Source organism: Mytilus trossulus, chromosome 5 (assembly GCF_036588685.1).
Source record: "Mytilus trossulus isolate FHL-02 chromosome 5, PNRI_Mtr1.1.1.hap1, whole genome shotgun sequence".
NCBI classification, from domain to species: Eukaryota; Metazoa; Mollusca; class Bivalvia; order Mytilida; family Mytilidae; genus Mytilus; species Mytilus trossulus.
The window spans coordinates 70588302-70608543 of record NC_086377.1 but is presented as its reverse complement, the minus strand read 5'-3'; positions in this window follow the sequence as shown (position 1 = coordinate 70608543).

Below are 20242 nucleotides of genomic sequence, written 5' to 3'. Positions count from 1 at the left end.
ACATGTTCATTGTCTATAATCCTTTTTTTTTAGCAAAAAAACTGATTTACATCTTGAATGACTGTTCTGCATACCGGACAAGGCTGGTATAATGCCTCAATCTGTGTAGCACATGCCATACAAAATGTATGACCACATGGTTTTATAACTGCAGTTGTTTGTCGATCCACTGTGCACCATTATGAATTATCATCACGCTAAAAGACGAAAAAAACGAGAAATTATAATGTTACGTTAATTAACAGTTTGGCATAAAAATTGGTCGCTGATTTACCAAAAACTCAAAAGATCATCAATTTTTTTTTCACCCGAAGGATGACTGGCGTATAAAAATATGGTCACGTGGTCTTCTTCCGGCCGGCAGTAAAACGCTGCCGAAGTGGGGCGTCTGTTCAGCTATGAGGAATGTATAAAGTTCGCAGTCGCGTCTGTAGGGGGACGTTAAATCCGACGGCTCGTGTAAAGAGAGTGCCACGCTCTTTGCACGTTAAGAACCCTTGCAACAACTCTTTCAGGGGTCCGAAGGTGGCCTGTTGCAAGGCAAAATTACTGTCCCTATCCAATATCCCTTATTTTCCAGTGGCAATCCAAATTTCCCAATCCATCATCCCAGATGGCCTCTATTGTATCAACCTACCTATTGTATGTATTGTGAACTTGTTCTCGTCCTGAATATGCATGAAATATTGCCACTGAACGTTAAGCAACAAACAATCAATCAATCAAATTTGTGAAAACTGTGTTCAGGAGATAATTACAAAAGAAAATACTCTGTTTATATATATTTGACAATAACTATGCTTCAAAATTTGAACTCCCCAAGGGTGACTGGGGAATATATATATGGTCATTTCGTCTTCTCCCGACCCGCAGTAAAACGCTTGCCGAAGTGGGGCGTCCGTTTAGGTGTGTGGGATGTATCAAGTTCGCAATCATGTCCGATCAGAATGGGGACGTTAAATCCGATGCCTCGTTCCACGCTCTTTGCACGTTGAGAACCCTTGCAACAACTCTTTTGATGGGTCCGTAGGTGACCTGTTGCAAGGCAAAATTTCTGTCCCTATCCAATATACCCTCAATTTCCAGTGGCAGTTTAAATCTCCCCGACCATCAACCTAGATAGCCTCTCTTTTGACAAGACCTACCTATTGTTTTTGTTGTGAACTTGTTCTCGTCCTGAATATGCATAAAAAATATTTGCCACTGGACGTTGAGAAACCATCAATCAATATTCAAGCTGGAATCTTTCCAGTCAAAAGAATAGTTACTCAAAATTTTAAAAGAATCTTCCAAGAATCAGATTTCAAACACTAGTAGTTTTACTAAATTATATCGGAGCAGAATAAATTGCGATAATCTGTCACCATAAGTTTGAGGCGAACGCCTATGGAAAGTAGTAATAGCAAGCTATAGCTTACTGTTATGTTGTCTAACAAGTTGATTAAATCTTTTGGTTTGGATTCTTAAATGGGTTTTATCTTTTGCTTCTTGAAGGACAATTCATTCATTTTTTTTTTTTAACACTCTAATTGATTCTTTATTGCACATATTGCTGTTTAACAATTAAACTTGGTGTACAGCATTTCATCAAGTTTCCCTGTTAGATTACAACTGAATACCCAGGGATAATATTCAGTAAAATTAACTAATAAATTACATTGTTTTAATTCACACATTAAACTATTATCATATTTGTTACAATAGTCTTTTCTACATAACTTAAATTATCTTCAGATATATTCATATAAAAAATATCTACACACAATAATTGTTTTACGGAATTTGATCGTTCATCCGGAATGACTTTTTATGTTCTTTTATTATTTAATCAAAGATAAATTGCGGTCAAGTGACCTCACACGACTCTTCTTATCCTGACAATTCATTCATTGTCACTTGCAATGTTGTTGATTTGTTGGAAATGACGTAAAGTTGGACAGAACGGACATGGCTTAAAGTTTAACCTGTCAGTTTAACGAATGAATTCATGGTTGCAGTTAACACGAATGTTCATGCTTACCAGGTGCAAAACAACCAAGCCTCATGGTATCTGTTTTCGTCATTTGAAAACTTCCAGTGATATACTTTGTTTTATCATTAGCTGATAGAGTTACTGTCGAGACACTGTGTAAATAACCGGTTAAATAGTCTATATCTACTTTACGTTTAGTCATTTTGTTAAGATGACATTTACGCGGGAATATGCGTAGTAATAAAAAAACAAAATTAATTTTTTTTTATATCAAAACATTTTCGAAAAAGAAGTTTAATTAACATTGTACAGTCTCGTTGAATGTGCATATTAGTGTAAACCGACTCTGTGTCTTAGGCGAATTTTTCTCCATGATAATTGTTCTCAAAAGAAAAAATAGCTGAGTAAAATGTTATTTGAAGGTTAATTAAAGACCTATTGAAATATGACCAATATATTTAAGTGCTTTAAGTTATTTCAAAATGGTGGTATACACACTTTGTATGTCAGGGGCAGTTTCAGTCATTTATAAAAAGGGGTGTGTCCAATTATTGATTGGCCCATAAAAAAAACCATTTCAACCCATGGAATCCTCCTTGATATGTCACTGTATATGGAGTCCCTGGTTGGCAGTAAAATTTTGAAAATGAGTAAAAAAACAATGAACGAATCAAAAGTGATTTATAATCATTGCTAATATTCAGATTTTACTCTGTTTGATATATACATATTTATAGTTTAAAAGTAAAAAAAAAACACAAAAAAATCACATCATAAATCGAACATTGTTTCTGTTAGCGCTTTCATTGCATCTCCTGCGGTTCATCAGCTTTGTCAAAGGTGAAGTTATGGTACCAGTGGGTTTTGATGAATCGAAGCATTTGAACAAACCTTTTGAAAGTAACACAGAACGTTATCGCTTCTTTAAAGATCTGCAGCTGAAATGTCCAATAAATATTGTTCGATTTAGTCCTGGTGGATCGTCAATCTCCACCTTATGTATAGTAAAAATATCATGTCAGAATATATCAGAAGCTGAAATGTTTACAAAAGGAGAATAAATCAGAACCTGAAATGTTAACAAAAGGAGCTCGATTACTACAAACTGTCCGACGAAAATCGAAGGAATATCATACAAGAGCTCAGAGTACAATGTTCAGAAAAAAGTAAAAACACAAAAATAATGAACTCCGAGGAAAATTCAAAAATGAAAATCAAAAGGCAAAATCAAGTCCAAATACATCAAACGAATGGATAACAACTGTCATATTCCTGACTTGGTACAGGCATTTTCTCATGTAGAAAATGGTGGATTGAACCTGGTTTTAAAGCAAGCTAAACCTCTCACTTGTATGACAGTCGCATCAAATTCCATTACATTGTCAACGATGTTTGAACAAAACAAACACACTCAAAGGGTAAAAATGTCAAAAATAGGGATACAGCAGTCAATATTGAGTTATCTTAATATCACTTTAAAAACAACAAATGTAACAATGAATCACAAAAAGGCATATAACAAAATTAACATACTCATTTTGCCAGAGAAAAACTTACCGACAAATAATGTGTAAATTCAAGAGTTATGTAAGAAGAAACAAGTCACACCAACTCTCATATGAAAAAACAAAACACTACTTATATGATGTGTAGAGTGGCAGTTTTGATGTATTTGGTTGAAACAGCTTTTTACAATCTCACTTGGCATTTGCCTGTACCGACCCTAAGTTAGAATATCTACTGAAGGTGTTGGTGTCGGTTCTGGCTCTGGTTGAGTTTAACGAACAGAAAACTAGGCTATTCCCTGTACGTGGCCATCAAGTCAAATTTCATCTGATATCAGATAGGCAGTCAATCCGTTCCTGAAAAAATAATGTACATTTCAAGGCAAATCAAACAACACTTCTCTCAGTATAAAGTTTCATTGAATGACGAAAATAATGAAACAATTAAAGTTTGTTGATTTCATATATGTTGGAATGTTTAACTGCATCTGACGACGATCTCTTTAAATTGATTGATTGATTGTTGGTTGCTTTACGCCGCATTAGCACAAAAAGGCTATATCGCGGCGATGCGATCTCTTTAAAGGAATATCATACAAGAGCTCAGAGTAGAATGTTCAGAGAAAAACTTGCCGACAAATAATGTGTAAATTCAATAGTTATGTAAGAAGAAACAACAGTCACACCAACTCTCATATAAAAAACAAAACATACTACTTATATGAAGTGTAGAGTGGCAGATTTGATGTATTTGGTTGAAACATCTTTTTACAACCTCACTTGGCATTTTCCTGCACCGACCCTTAGAATATCTACTGAAGGTGTTGGTGTCGGTTCTGGCTCTGGTGGAGTTTAACGAACCGAAAACTAGGCTGTTCCCTGTACGTGGCCATCAAGTCAAATTTCATTTGATATCAGATAGGCAATCATTCCGTTCCTGAAAAATAAAGTATTTTTACATTTCAAGGCAAATCAAACAACACTTCTCTCAGTATCAAGTTTCATTGAATGAAGAAAATAATGAAACAATTAAAGTTTGTTGATTTCATAAATGATGGATAGTTTAACTGCATCTGACGACGATCTCTTTTAACTCTGACTTGTGCCGCTACTTCGGCCCTGTTCGGTGGTTTCTGGATGTCACATTTTATTTTCAAAAGGACGTCAAATTACGAGAGACTTCACGACCTCGAGACTCAAATATGCAAATATTTATACTTTGTCACCTCCTTTATAGGAGATCGATTTTTAACATTTAGTAGCAAACTAATACTGTTACTATAAGCTTTATGATCACCATTTTAATATAATGTTGGACCAATTTATCAGAAAGTTGAATAATGAAACTATGCTGCATGCGGTTACTTTCGTTCTTGAACGTAAAGTCTTTGAATCTACTGCAGTAGCTTTCTCAAACTTATCAGTGACATAACAGCTCCGTTCAATTTTGTTGCTCTAATGCGTTGCTTAGTACTGTAGACAAAAGTGAAACAGAACAGTCTATCGATTAAATGAAACCCATAAATTTTCTTTATATAATATGACGGAACCCCACCTAATTATTTCCGCCAAAAATGTCACGTGAATATATTACCCATACATATATATATGTATTGGCAAAATAAAAAACCGTTATACGTCAGTAAAAAATATGAATGTGACATGGAAAATTGACAAGTGCATCTGGTTACGATTGTAGACACATATGTTTCCTAATACGATCTCTTAGACCCAGTTACTTCAAAAAAATACTGCCCATCAAGAGGGTTCATACATTCTTGATACTGATGCTAGTGCAAATGGGATAGGTGCAGTTTTATCACAAATACAGGATGGTCATGCAAAAGTCATGGCTTAGTGTAATTTAACAATTTAACGCTTTAATTAAGAATCTAATATAACTGTTACACATTTTCTACTTTTTTATTGCAAAAAAATTAACGTGTAAATTATGGTGTCTTCGTCGAGGTCCGCATTCATGGATTGTAAACACTGTTGAGTTCGGTTTACACGGTAACTCTCACATAGGTTATTTGACTTATCTGACGGATCCTATGGGTCACCGATCAGTCAAACATCTGTCACCGAGCACGAGAGCCGTGGCGAAGTGGTCCGTTCATCAGACACAAAGGTTCCTGGCTCGATTCCCGTTCGGGATGAAAATTTAAGGAACTCAATTTTCGGCTCTCCCTTGACACCATTTGCGAGTATGGTCTTGAGGAAACGATAATAGTCCGTCGGAAGGGGACGATAAATGACTGACCCGTGTTAAGAGAGAGCCATATCTCTTGCACGTTAAAGACACCCTTGTAGATTTCAAAACGAGTAGGTTAATGCCGCTACAAGGCAGCACTCGCACCCGCGAAGTGGAAAGGGATTAATATAAGTTGCAAAACTTGTTTCCCAATCCACTATAAATAAATATGTTTAAACTAAACCGATCAGTCAGGTTCACGTCAAACAGTAACGCCTAAGGTTGCAAGTACTGTATCTCGTTTTAAGGACATTTTGCAGTTTTTTTTAATTCAACATGACCAAAATCGTCAATTGACATCTTATTGGAGTTCTTATTCTATAAAGTCATTTTCTGCAATTTATTGGTAATATTTGTAAACTTTTTAAAAGATCTTCTGACTTTAGTTTTACTGGGCCAAACTAAACCAAACTTGGCATTAATCATTATTATGGTATCTACTACTATTTATTATAATGTTAACCTTATTTTACATGATTTCCAAAACCACAGTAGATACAGGTGAGTGACACAGTCTCTTGAGAGCCTCTAGTTAGATTTTGACATAAAATTTCTCGGACTTTTTGAATCTTTGAGTTTCTTTTATAAAAAAATTTCCTGTTCTTTCTTTTTCATACACTTATACTTTTGTTTTCAATTCCCGAGTTTAAATTTAGTAGCTGTATTTTGGTCTTGTGATTAGCTTAAAAAAATTAGCCTGCTGGAAGAAAGCGAGGCAGTAGGTCACTATTTTTTTTATGTTTAGTTTTATTTGTCAATTTCCATCCATAAATTATACTTCTGAAATTGAATCCTTTCTGGCATTTACTTTCATTTACGGTTAGATTTCGATTTGCCAGTCATATGTTTTACTAAATTTACACGTTATCTGTTGACAAATTTCATCATTAAGATAGTGGTTGAACTAAAAGAATATCGCTTCACAAACAATGTTTCGGGGAAACTACTTACAAAATGAAGTAGCCAGGCAGGCATATGTCCTTTACAATCTACGGGCCTGTAGTGAAATTTTGTGATAATTTTTTTCTAAACCTCCTGAGTTTTATAAGTACTGATATTTCTCATTTCCATGGATGTTATTTGGCCCTGAAACTTCACTCATGATTCATTGACTTTGGATGTTTTGGATTGCTTATATGTTAAAGTTGACCCTTTTAATTTTGACAATTTGCATTAAACTATCTAAATACATAAAGGTGAGACATATCTCTTTATCACAGTTTATTTTTTGATTCAGTAATGTCTGATTAAATTTGAAGTAAAAAAACTGAAAAATTTTCAGCGGTAAAATATATTGTAAGTTTTTTGTAGATTTTTTATGTGAAGAAATTAGAAAAGATTGTAATGAAAATGATGTAAACCAAGATGAACTACCAGTATATGAGATTTCAGATAGCGTATGTGGGAAGGACATAGAAATTGACAGATTGTCTGATCTTAATGAAATTGATGATGTAGAAGATGTTGATGATCAACCTGCAGCTTAAACAAAAAGAAATTTAGAGCTGAATCCACTTGAATGTTGTCTCCATACTTGCCCCAACCGTTCAGGGTTCAACGTCTACGGTCGTATAAAGCTGCGCCCTGTGGAGCATCTGGTTCTAAATTTTACTGTAAATTTGAAATTATTTTTGATAATCGTATTAGATGTTACCTTAAATAAGTCATTTGATCAAGATAATTTTCTAATATATATTGACAATTGTATTTGACGTAAACTTGAACCAACTTAATTTCTATGAATAATAATAGTTTTAAGATAATTTTACATATTTTTGATAATTCAAAAAGATGTTACAGTATATCGACCATATTCTACAGATAGTTGTATAAATGTTACACCAAACCTGCCAACAGTTTTCAATGATTTTTCTACATTTTACTGTAAATTTCAAATCTTTTTTGATAATTGTATTTGATGTTACCTTATTTCGGTCATTTGATCAAGATAATGTTCTATTATGTATTGACAATTGTATCTGAGGTAAACTTGAACCAACTTAATTTCTATAAAAACTATTTTTTTGGAAAATTGTACCTTTTTTTTAATTCAATTCAATTCACTTCAATATTTTATTGGAAAGAGCACAATAGAGGCGTGATCCACATACAGACAATTATAATATTAAAACAATAAGATGTTACAGTATATCGACCATATTCTACAGATAGTTGTATAGAATGTTACACCAAACCTGCCAATGGTTTAAATAATGATTTTTCTATAATTTACTGTAAATTTCAAATCTTTTTTGATAATTGTATTTGATGTTACCTTATTTCGGTCATTTGATCAAGATAATTTTCTATTATGTATTGACAATTGTATGTGAATTAAACTGAAACCAAATTAATTTTATTACAAATATTATATTTTTTTAGTAAATTTTACCCCAATTTTGGTTTACCTTAATTATTAGAAAGGTGATATTATCAAAAGTAGGTCCTGTTCTTAAGAGGTGTCTCGTAATCTGACATTTTTTTTTCCTTTTTGTAAAAGACGAACGGTGATTGTAAAGTCTGATGTTGGATATAGTTTCTGTTTCGCCAACTTACTGCAGCTTACAAGTTCCACAAGTTAAACAATTTTATTCTATGTATCTACAACTATTTGTTCAGATTTAATAACTGATATGTACAATAAACAGCAAAAATATGTAGATAAAACTTTTACACAAATTTTGTGTAGCGCACAAACTACAAAGATATTTTGGTCATGCACACGCCCGATGTGGCTAATTTGTTTAGCAAAATATTTCGTGAATTATATATAAAATATAACCACTAATTATATAACACCACACTCATTAGTGTGCTGATGTAACATTCTTAGACACTTAATTAATGTAATATAGTAACTGCATTAGTTTATTCACAAACTGATAGATTGGATGATGATTGTTTCTATTTGTAGACTAGTTATATTTTTAAACCCATTTATAATATGGAAAAATTAAAACTTCATCTTTACCATTCAAAAAGAAACAAGTTTACATATTAATCGCTAGAGGAGGACATATGATTTAAAAGCCTTATTACCATCGACAAAAATGTTGTTACTGTAGTCGCTGGTAGCACCAATTAAATAATTAACTTCAACAAAACATGTTTGGGATATGCGTTTACGGTAAACGGGAAAAAGTCACAAAATCACTGGGAAAAAAAGTCGCAGGAAAAAGTGTAAAGTATCTCTTAAAAAATGAAGTGATTCTGTGGTTATGAAAAACATCATACTTTGAACGGCAAAATAATTTCATTTACTGATATGACTTTTACTTGTCGATCTTGACATACTATGAATGACAAAACTTTTATATTCAATAATACTACTTTTTCTGTTTAGTCTGTTTTTTTTATGATATACTTTTAGCGTGAAACTGTACTTATATATTCCGTCATACTTTGAACCACACCATTATTTATTTATTATTATTACTTTTACTGTTACGTCTGTTTTTTGTTATATCTACTTTACGTGACTATATTTATGTATGCCGTCATACGACAAAATCATTTTTATGTCTACCTGTGCAAATTTCAAAACGCAATTTCTACACCAGTAATGAAAACCTTCTATCCTGTACGGGTAGAATTTACATAGATAAATTAAGTCGTATAAGAAAAGTAAAATGAGAATGTTAAAATTTTTATGTATGCCTTTTTGAGCTTCATCGTTACATTTGTTGTTTTTATAGTGATATTAAGATGACTGCTGTACCCCTATTTTTGGTATTTTTACTGTTTAAGTATGTTTGTTTTGTTCATGCATCGTTGACAATGTAATGGCATTTGATGCGACTGTCATACAAGTGAGAGGATTAGCTAGCTATAAAACCAGTTTCAATCCACCATTTTCTACAGTAGAAAGTGCCTGTACCAAGTCAGGAATATGACAGTTCCATTCGTTTGATTTGTTTGGACTTTTGATTTTGGATTTTCCTCAAGTTCAGTATTTTTTTTGTTTTTACTTCTCACTTGACTTTTCTATCTGGATGTTTATAATTATATCTGTTTACTATTGTAATAAAGTTTTGTCGTTTGTGGTACTACGCAAACTATTCAAAGATGCTCACACGAATGTAGGACAGAACGTCACAGGGCTCAAAGTCACAATTCATTTTTGGAAAGATTAGAACTTGTTATAAATCTTTACTAAGTCACCGGCCTCCCTAACAACACGGCAAGTGAGCTTCTGTTACTGAATGAATTCACACCATGATATAGTTTCCTATGGTTCTCACGTATGTGAACACAATACTCATATAAACTGCAAAAATGGATATATAATTGAAGCAGTTCATTCAAGAGTGTATGTCCGGAATGTACTACAGAATGCTACTAAGCCCAATCAGGCCTTAACTCTTTGATGTCCATTTCTAATATAACAAACAACAAGCATACATATATAAATTATTAACCAAATCAATCAAAAATGATTAAGGTTTATTTTCTATTTTAAAAAGCTTTAGATCAGGGTGCATACTAGAAAACGTAAACTGAAAACAGAATAAAAAATGTATGAACAAAGAAAGGGTTGGATGGTATTGAATTGCTTTCTGATCAAGATAAAACTGACCGTGTAAACGACACCTCAAACTAGAAACATTTAACATTGAAACCATGAACATAAAATTGTGTATGATAACAAATGAACTCATCATAGATTTGTGTAAAGGATACACCTCTTTGTCATACGCAATGAAAAGAAAACTGTATCCTATTCCATAAAAATTGGGTATAATACAAGATGTACAACTCCCTGTCCGAGTCCAAATATTTCTAATATATCAAACGAGATGTTATGGATTTTCTAGGAAATTTAAACTCATCTCATTCATAAAGCGCGTGAATCCTTTTAATCATGGTTTCAATCTAACTGTTGGCTTTTATCTGTTCTGACCTACTGTTTTTAAGAACATCTGTACACTTTGTTTGAGAACTTTACTAGGTACTTCAATTTTGTGTGATTTTGTCGAATGTACAATTACTAAATATCCCTTTATTTTCTAAAAAAAAATTAAGAGTGACTGGGGTATAGAACTATGGTCACTTTGTCTTCTCCAGACCGGCAGTAAAACGTTTGCTGAAGTGGGGCGTCCGTTTAGCTGTGCGGGATGTATCAAGTTCGCAGTCACGTCCGGTCAGAAGGGGGACGTTAAATCCGATGCCTCGTTAAAAAGAGAGTGCCACGTTCTTTGCACATTAAGAACCCTTGCAACAACTCTTTTGAGGGGTCCGTATGTGGCCTGTTGCAAGGTTAAATTTCTGTCCCTCTCCAAGATACCCTAATTTTCCAGTGACAGTCCAAATTTCCCCGCCCATCATCCCAGATGGCCTCTATTGTAACAACCTAGCTATTGTATGTATTGTGTTCTCATCCTGAATATGCATGAAATATTTGCCACTGGACGCAAAGCAACCATCAATCAATCTAAGAAAATTCTTCGCCCCTATTCATCTGAACTGGTTTTGTCCAATGTTGAACTGTTTGGAACTGTTTTCATGAGAATGTACTTATTTATTAAATAAGAAAAGTGCTGATATTCAATAACTACAGCCTTAGTTCTACTCCCTGGTATTGTTAAATATCACGAGCCATAAGGCGAGGGAAAATTCATTCTCAAGATTGGTATTTTTCGCAAATCAATATGGTCTGCTTTTCCGCCAGCTAGTACATCTTAACATCTATAAAAAAAAACATGAATATTTAATAGCGGGGGCTTAAGAGTTGACGTAACAATACATAACAAGTACAAAATGAACAAATACTAACCGATTTTACTTCTAATGATCACTTGATATGATTAAAAAATGTCGTATATATTTGTAACAGGAGCAGGCCCCCGTACATTGTGATGTTCAGTTAGACTAGTGTAGTGGCGTACCCGTCCCTGAACGTATCTCACAGATGCCCGTTTTGGCTTTGAAAATGGAGATTTTTAAGAACACCTTTTATTTTCAAAAGTTCAAAATTCAATCAGCTTATAATATCAATAGAAATATACTGATATATTTTCTTTATTCTACCCCCACATTTGGCATTCACTTGTTTTTTATGCCCCACCTACGATAGTAGAGGGGCATTGTGCCTCTGTTCGTTCGTTCGTTTCAAGTTTTTGGTCAAGATAGTTTTTGAAGAAGTTGAAGTCCAATCAACTTGAAAATTAGTACACATGTTCCCTATATGATTTTTTTTTAATATTAATGCCAAATTATAGTTTTGACCCCAATTTCATGGTCCACTGAACATAAATGATAGTGCGACGTTCAGGTTAAAGTTTTTGGTCAAGGTAGTTTTTGATGAAGTTAATGTTAAGAAAAGCTTGTTATTTTGAAACTGAGTAGCTAATTTCCATAATGACATATTTTAACATTTAATTTCACTTGAATATAATAATCAGGAAGTTACAGATTTCTTCAAAAGTGTACACTGGTAAATCAGATGGGTAAAATTACAAAAAGAAAAGCCCCAACCTTCTTTTGATTTCTTTTTTGGTGGAGCAGAATCAACATTTCGATCTCCTTTATCTTGTTTCTTTCTTTCTTGAAGCCATATCTATATTCTGTTGAGCTTGTTTCTCTCTTTGGACTAGAAATACAAAATGTAAATATTTAAAAATTGGGAATGAAATTGAGTACAGAATAAAACTCACTTTAAAAAAGAAGCCAACCATAGTCAAAAAAGCAATTGATAATTAATATGATAATGAATATGTTAAAGTGCCTATCCAAGGTCGTAAACATGTACATATATTGGAAGGCCATTTTAAACTTTTGCTTTGATGCCTTCCTGCGTGTCCTGGTCTGTTTGTGCCCAATCATGTTCGCCTAGCTCCTTACACTTTCGCACGCAGTCTTCATGCCAGTATGCTGTATGTTTTCTTGTTTGAGTTGTTATATACTGTTCAATTCCAGCCTTACATTATGATTTGGTTTTTGCTCATCGTAAAGGTCATATGATGACCTGTAGTTGTCATATTGGTAATTATACATCTTATTTTAATTCTATATCTGTTGGATATTTTCCAAGTATATATGTTGTAGCACATGAATTACCAGTTTGTATTGATCATTCGGACAACAGTATACACATTCTTCCCATTTGCACACAACTCCAGGAGAAATGTGTGAAATCACATGCTTGGCTAACAGTCGATCATCAGTGAACTTGTTTTCTGTTCCCATTTGTACGTAAACTGAAAGAATATAAAGGCATATATAATAAGCAAATAGTTAAAGAAGTTTATATACCTGAAAATCACTCCATAAAAAATATATGGATCTATGTAACCTGTATTACATACATATTCTGTTACAACATAAAAAAAGACCATAAATTATTTGGCATCTTGTCTACCAACTTGTTAACTTTTTTCTTTCGGTGAAGATTTCGTTGGGTGTAAATATTTGAACGGATTACAGAATAGAAACTGTGTAACAAGATTGTTTGTTTGTCCTTCTTAGTCACATCTGTTTTCTTTGATTGCTTTACTTGAAAGGAATCAACAGGTTGCTTAATTGTGTCAGTTTAAAAAAAGTACAACAATTAATCAAATGTCTGCCTTTATGCAATAAAATGAAAATTCAAGTTCACTAATTAGTAAATGTCCTATGATCTCACAGGGTCATTGAATAATTTAAGCTTTATGTCCAAAAGTTTTAATCCTGGATCCCTAAAACGGTCAGTTACTTTACTTAAATCAGAAATATGCTAATCAAAAGTTTCAGAACATATCAAAACATCATTCAAGATTTGAATTTAAGTCTATGTAACACCCTGTCCTTCAATAGTGACTTTCTGATAGACTTTTTAAAAATATTTCTTCTTGATTTATACATCATAGTTGTAATTTAGATCTGCTCCTTCTCCTGGTTGGTCATGCCTCTCATGCGTCTGAATTTCTGATCGGGTAGTGGTCTTGTTGAGATAGGCGCTTCTCAAGTTTATTTGCAAGTTATATTTTAATGAAACCACGTGTTTTATACGATGAAAGGAATTGTGATATACCTAAAATAAAAAAAATATTAGATAATAGTGGAATTGCTACTGAAAAATACCACCAAACACCTTGTATGATCATGAGCTCTTTGTTAGAAAGCAGCAAAGAGGTCAGCTTAATTGAATGAGTAATTCATTGAAAATAACACGAACACTATCAAATTTAACTGCAGGCTTTGTAAAAGATTTTTAAGTAAAAGCAATCGTTTTCTATCGAATCGCCTTTTTTGGACATTTGCTATGCTCGTTGCTGTATTTCTGTGTTTGAGCTTTCTCGACTTTCTGAATGTAGGATATAACAATGTTAAACTATTTTACTAACGAGTTATTATCTCCCCTGTAATTTGTTACTATTGGATGCAATGTCACTGGTTGATTGATGAAGAAGGTAACTTTTATTTCATCTTGATAATTCCATCACTTGCAAAATCCACCCATACGGCAGGTTGTTATTTATATTAGAGAATTGCATGTTCTGCCAATTCGCCGAATGTTTATGTCCATTCTGCTGATACGATTTAAAAATAGGCTTTTAATCATTTCAAGCACGTGCACACAGAATGATTTAAAATAAGCTTACAAGACTACGTTTAAACTGTAATTATTCAAACGTCATTTTATTGACAGAAATGTGTCGTACAATTCGCTACAGCAAAAGAATATTTGTTTGCAGTGTGGTATGCTAAACTTGCTTTAAAATGATTATATCACTCACAGTTTTGTTTTAACTTTCCGATTTGCATATGGAACAAAAACCTTTCGAAATATAAATGACTTTTTTTTTGTCATTTCAAAAGGCTCCCTTAATTAAGGAAGTTGCGTCCGTCAATATTTTTCCAAAATTTTGGGTTGAAATTTAACTGCTACTTGTGTGTAGAACAAATAGCTGTCAGTAATGATTTTTCGGATAAAGTGTTCTCCCACAGGCAGAGAAACCATTTAAATATAAAAAAAAATTATAGGTATAACAATATAACGTAAGTGCCAAGTATAATATATATCTGAGGCAGTATGAAAATTGACTGTTTTTTCAGTGCCATCTCCTTTTTAAGAACTACTGGATCTTTTATAAATCCTGCCATGTGAGATGGTCCTGTAATATATTTTAAATGTAGATTAAATTGTTAAAGTGTTTGACTTGTATAAATATAATGTTTGAATAATACATATTAGTTTTTATTTGCCATTGGTGAATCCGTGTGTTATAAAACCTTTTAGTTTTAAATTAAATACTTGGACATTTTGATGTGCCCTTTGGCTTGATTGATTTTGTTTTGTTAAGGACCATCCAGGTTGTTTGCCTGTTAGTTCCCTCATGTGTTTCCCTAATTTCTTATTGTATTGTAGTTGTGAGTCTGTATGTCTTTGTTGCATTTATCCATATCCGTTCTTTTTATATTTATTATCAGTCATACCTTCTGTCACAGTTTCTCCTCTCTGCAAATAAAACATTGCAAAATTAGGATGTGAACTGCCATCTTCATACCAATTCTTGGCCTAAAATAAGAGAAAAAATGAAGCAGAGATGAATGCAAATTATAAGAATATATAGACAAGTCAATGACTCATACTTATATACTGGGGATATAAAATCAACAATTAATAAATTATAAATTATTGTTTTTATTTATAAGTTAATCGCTTAATGCTTAAATTAAAACAAAGTTTAATACGTCGATAAAGATCTTCTGTTCAAAAGAAGATATATATATATATATATATATAATAAAAACTATAAAACAAATTCCCGTACGTTTCGGCCATTACGGCCTTCATTGGAATAAATTACAACACTTATATATAAAATTATAGACAGAAAGTGTAAACCCTCGTTACAATAAGTTGGTATTGTCTCTCGACTCTCCTCTTCAGGCTCCTTGGTTGAATAGCCTATATTAAGAAGACAAAAAAAATAAACAAAACATATATTGTATTTTCATTTATAAATTTACAGTACATGTACATGTAAGTGACTTTAACATGATCATAAAGCTTAAAATATAAAAATAAGCATAAAATTTATAATGTTTAGAAGTTCCATAACATGAGACTTATTGAAGATCATAACTACTTATAACTATGACATGAACATAACGAAGGCACAAATTGATTCAACGTGTATCGAACTTTATCTGTGTTTTAAGGTATTTAGCATTGCATATACGTTTCAAAACATTTGGTTGAGGCAAACTAAATTGATTAAGGAAATTTTGCTGTTTTAGGTTATTATCTTGAATATTATTATAGATAGAGACAAACTGTAAATAGCAATAATGTTCAGCAAAGTAAGATGTACAAAAAAGTTAACATATCCGAAATGATCAAATGACCCCTTTAGGAGTTATTGCCCTTTATAGTCAATGTTTAACAATTTTTTGTAGATCTTAGTAATCTTTTACAAAAATCTTCTCCTCTGACACAACTTCGCCAAATTAAACCAACCTTGGCCACAACAATCATTGGGGTATTTAGTTTTAAAAATGTGTGGCGTGACCCGCCAACCAACCAAGATGGCCGCCACAACTAAAAATAGAGCATAGGGGTAAAATGCAGTTTTTGGCTTATTACTCAAAAACCAAAGCATTTAGAGCAAATCTGACAGTGGTAAAATTATTCATCAGGTCAATATCTTTCTGCCCTGAATTTTTCAGGTGAATTGGACAACCTGTTGTTGGGTTGCTGCCCCTGAATTGGCATTTTCAAGGAAATTTTGCTGTTTTTGGTTATTATCTTGAATATTATTATAGATAGAGATAAACTGTAAACAGCAATAATGTTAAGCAAAGTAAGATCTACAAATAAGTTAACAGGACCGAAATGGTCAGTTGACCCCATAAGGAGTTATTGCCCTTTATAGTGAATTTTTAACCATTTTTTCGTAAATCTTAGTAATCTTATACAAAAATCTTCTCTGAAACTACTGGGCCAAGTTAATTATAGATAGAGATAATTGTAAGCAGCTAGAATGTTCAGTAAAGTAAGATGAACAAACACATCACCATCACCAAAACACAATTTTGTCATGAATCCATCTACGTCCTTTGTTTAATATTCACAAAAACCTAGGTGAGCGACACAGGCTCTTTAGAGCCTCTAGTTTGTTTTGTTATTAATAAATAAAATAATATGAACCATTGCTACCTTTTTCATATTTCTAACATAAATGACAGTGAAAAATCCCCCTTTTAACTTGATATTCAAGGTCAATCCTGTTGGAGTTTGTAGGAAATCTATGTCATCACTGTTATATTATGCACTCTTCCTTATGTAGTTGAGACTAGGATAGTTTTAATTAAAAAAAATCTTTTCTTTTTCTTTGTAAAAACTTGATATTATTTTCTTTCTTTTCTCCTCCCCAAGGGTGACTGGGGTATAGAAATATGGTCACTCGGTCTTCTCCCGACCGGCAGTAAATCGCTTGCCGAAGTGGGGCGTCCGTTTGGCTGTGCGGGATGTATCAAGTACGCAGTCACGTCAGGTCAGAAGGGGGACGTTAAATCCGATGCCTCGTGTTAAGAGAGTGCCACGCTCTTTGCACGTTAAGAACCCTTGCAACAACTCTTTTGAGGGGTCCGTAGGTGGCCTGTTGCAAGGCAAAATTTCTGTCCCTTTCCAAGATCCATCATTTTCCAGTGGCAGTCCCAAATTTCCCGACCATCATCCCAGATGGCCTCTATCGTGTCAACCTACCTATGTATTTATTGTGAACGTGTTCTCGTCCTGAATATGCATAAAATATTGCCACTGGACGTTAAGCAACCAACAATCAATCAATCCTTCTTTTCTCGATAATATAAATGAAAAACTACTCAACCAAATTTCAACTAAATGTTCAGTAGGGTGTATACAATATTTTTTTTTATTTCGTTAAAAAACATGGCCGTCATGGCTAAAAATAGAACACAGGGAAAAATGCAGTTCTTGGCTTATATCTCAAAAACTCCAGCATTTAGAGCAAATAAGACAAACAGTTAAAAGTATTTATTAGGTCAAGGTCTACCTGTCCTGAAATTTTCAGGCAAATTTGGTAACTAGTTTTTCAGGTATATTGCCCCAGAATTGATAATTTTTAAGAAACTTTTTAGTTTTTGGTTATCTTAAATATTATTATAGATACAGATAAACTGTTGATAGCGAAAATGTTAAGCAAAGTTAGATCTACAAATAAGTCAATTTGACCAAAATTGTCAATTGACCCCTAAGGAGTTATTGCCCTTTAAAGGATTTTTTTTCACAATTTGTTCATCATGTCGCTGTATCAATTTCAGCCAAACTTAGGCTAAATGAGATTCAGAGTATCTAGTATAAATTTTATACTTTATTTCCTTGTATGTCAAGAAACATAGCTCCTATGGCTAAAATAGAACATACGAGAAAATGATTTTTTTATTTTGCTTTTGAAGAAAATAGGACGATTCAAAGAACATTTAAATAATTTGAAAAGCCAAAATAATCATTGATGAGAGATTTAACCATAAAAACTAAGGTGAGCGATTCAGGCTCTTGATTGAGAGCCTCTTGTATCATGTAAACATTTCCAAAGCTGTAGTTGCCATTCTCTAGCATTTGTATGCCTAAACCACATGTTCTGAAACTTTACAAAATGCTTGGATACTTCAAAACAAATCAAGGTTGAATTCGGGTTGATTAAAATTTATGTTTTGTTTAGTTATGTCCCTTTTTTAAGGAAAAAATTGTCAGATATATCGTTTCCCTTCTCTGACTGTACTGTTATGCCTAGACCAAATATAATGGAGCTCTAACACAATGCTTATTCTAAAAAAACATTGATAAAGTTGAATTTGAGTTTTGTCACTATCCCTGTACTCCAGTTATGACCATTTATAATTTCAAATGCAAATTTTTACATAGATGTTGATGTCATTCAGTCAGTCCATCCCATCCCTCTGGTATTACAGGAATGTAATGTTACAATTGTTGATTGATTTGAAAAATGGGTGTGGTTCGACATAATAAAATTGAGAAAGGAATGGGGAATGTGTCAAAGCGACAACAACCCGACCATAAAGTAGATAACAGCCGAAGGTCACCAATGGGTCTTCAGTGTATCGCTGGTCCCTAAAAATATGTATACTAGTACAGTGAACATGGACGTCACACTTAACTCCGAATTATACACAAGAAACTGAAATTAAAAATCATACAAGACTAACAAAAGCCAGAGGCTTCTGACTTGGGACAGTCCCAAAATTGCGGCGGGGTTAAACATATTTATGAGATCTCAACTCTCCCCCTATACCATCTACCTTATGTATAAAAGTTTACGCACTAAAATTAGGTTCAAGAGAAGTCCGGAGTCCATGTCAAAAGATGTAACAAAAGAAAATAGATAAAACGGCAATAATAAAAGCACAGCTATTAACTATTTAACTTTCAAGTTAAACGCCTCAAGTATACATGTTTTTATATTAAGACAATTTTTTTTAGATGAATAAGAATGAACATCTGCAATTTTGTGAAAACAATCATAACAAGGACAACTAAGCACTTATCTACAATAGAAGCGCACAGGGGAAAAAAAGAAAACAAACATGCTCCAGAGTACACAAGTTACCTCAGTATTATGGAAAGATATAAAAATTATCAAAATTTTATGTCGAAAGATCCCAAAATGAATGTCGATTTTAAAGAATTTGGCATTAAGCTGAAGAGATTTCAAAAATTTGTCACAAATGAAAAGTACTTGCAAAATAGTAAAAAACATGGACAAAAAAACATGGACAAAAAAACATTTCTCATTAGGTTTACAAACCATTACTTTTGTATAAGACAATAGAAACCTCTGAAAACAGAAGGTTTGTGACCACAAAAAGATTGATTGATTGTTTGTTGCTTAACGTCCGGTGGAAAATATTTCATGCATATTCAGGACGAGAACAAGTTCACAATAAAAACAATAGGTAGGTTGATACCAGAGGCCATCTGGGATGATGGTCGGAGAAATTTGGACTGCCACCGGAAACGGAGGGTATATTGGATAGGGACAAAAATTTAGCCTTGCAACAGGCCCCCTACGGACCCTCAGAGAGTTGTTGCAAGGGTTCTTAACGTGCAAAGAGCGTGGCACTCTCTTTACACGAGGCATCGGATTTAACGTCCCCCTTCTGACCGGACGTGACTGCGAACTTGATACATCCCGCACAGCCAAACGGGCGCCCCACTTCGGCAAGCGTTTTACTACCGGTCGGGAGAAGACCAAATGACCATATTTCTATACCCCAGACACCTTTGGGGGCAACAAAAATAGGGTATATGAGGTTCTTTGATATGCTGAATCTAAACATGTATTTAGATTTTTGACATTTTGACCACGTTATCCAAGTGGCCCACATTTAGGTCTAAAGGTTCGAAAATTGAACTTTATTTGATTTCACCAAAAATTGAATTCTTATGGTTCTTTGATATCCTGAATCTAAGTATTTAAATTTTGGATAATAGACTATAGAAGGTACATATAGATGTCAAATTAAAAAAAAAATGTTATTAGACCA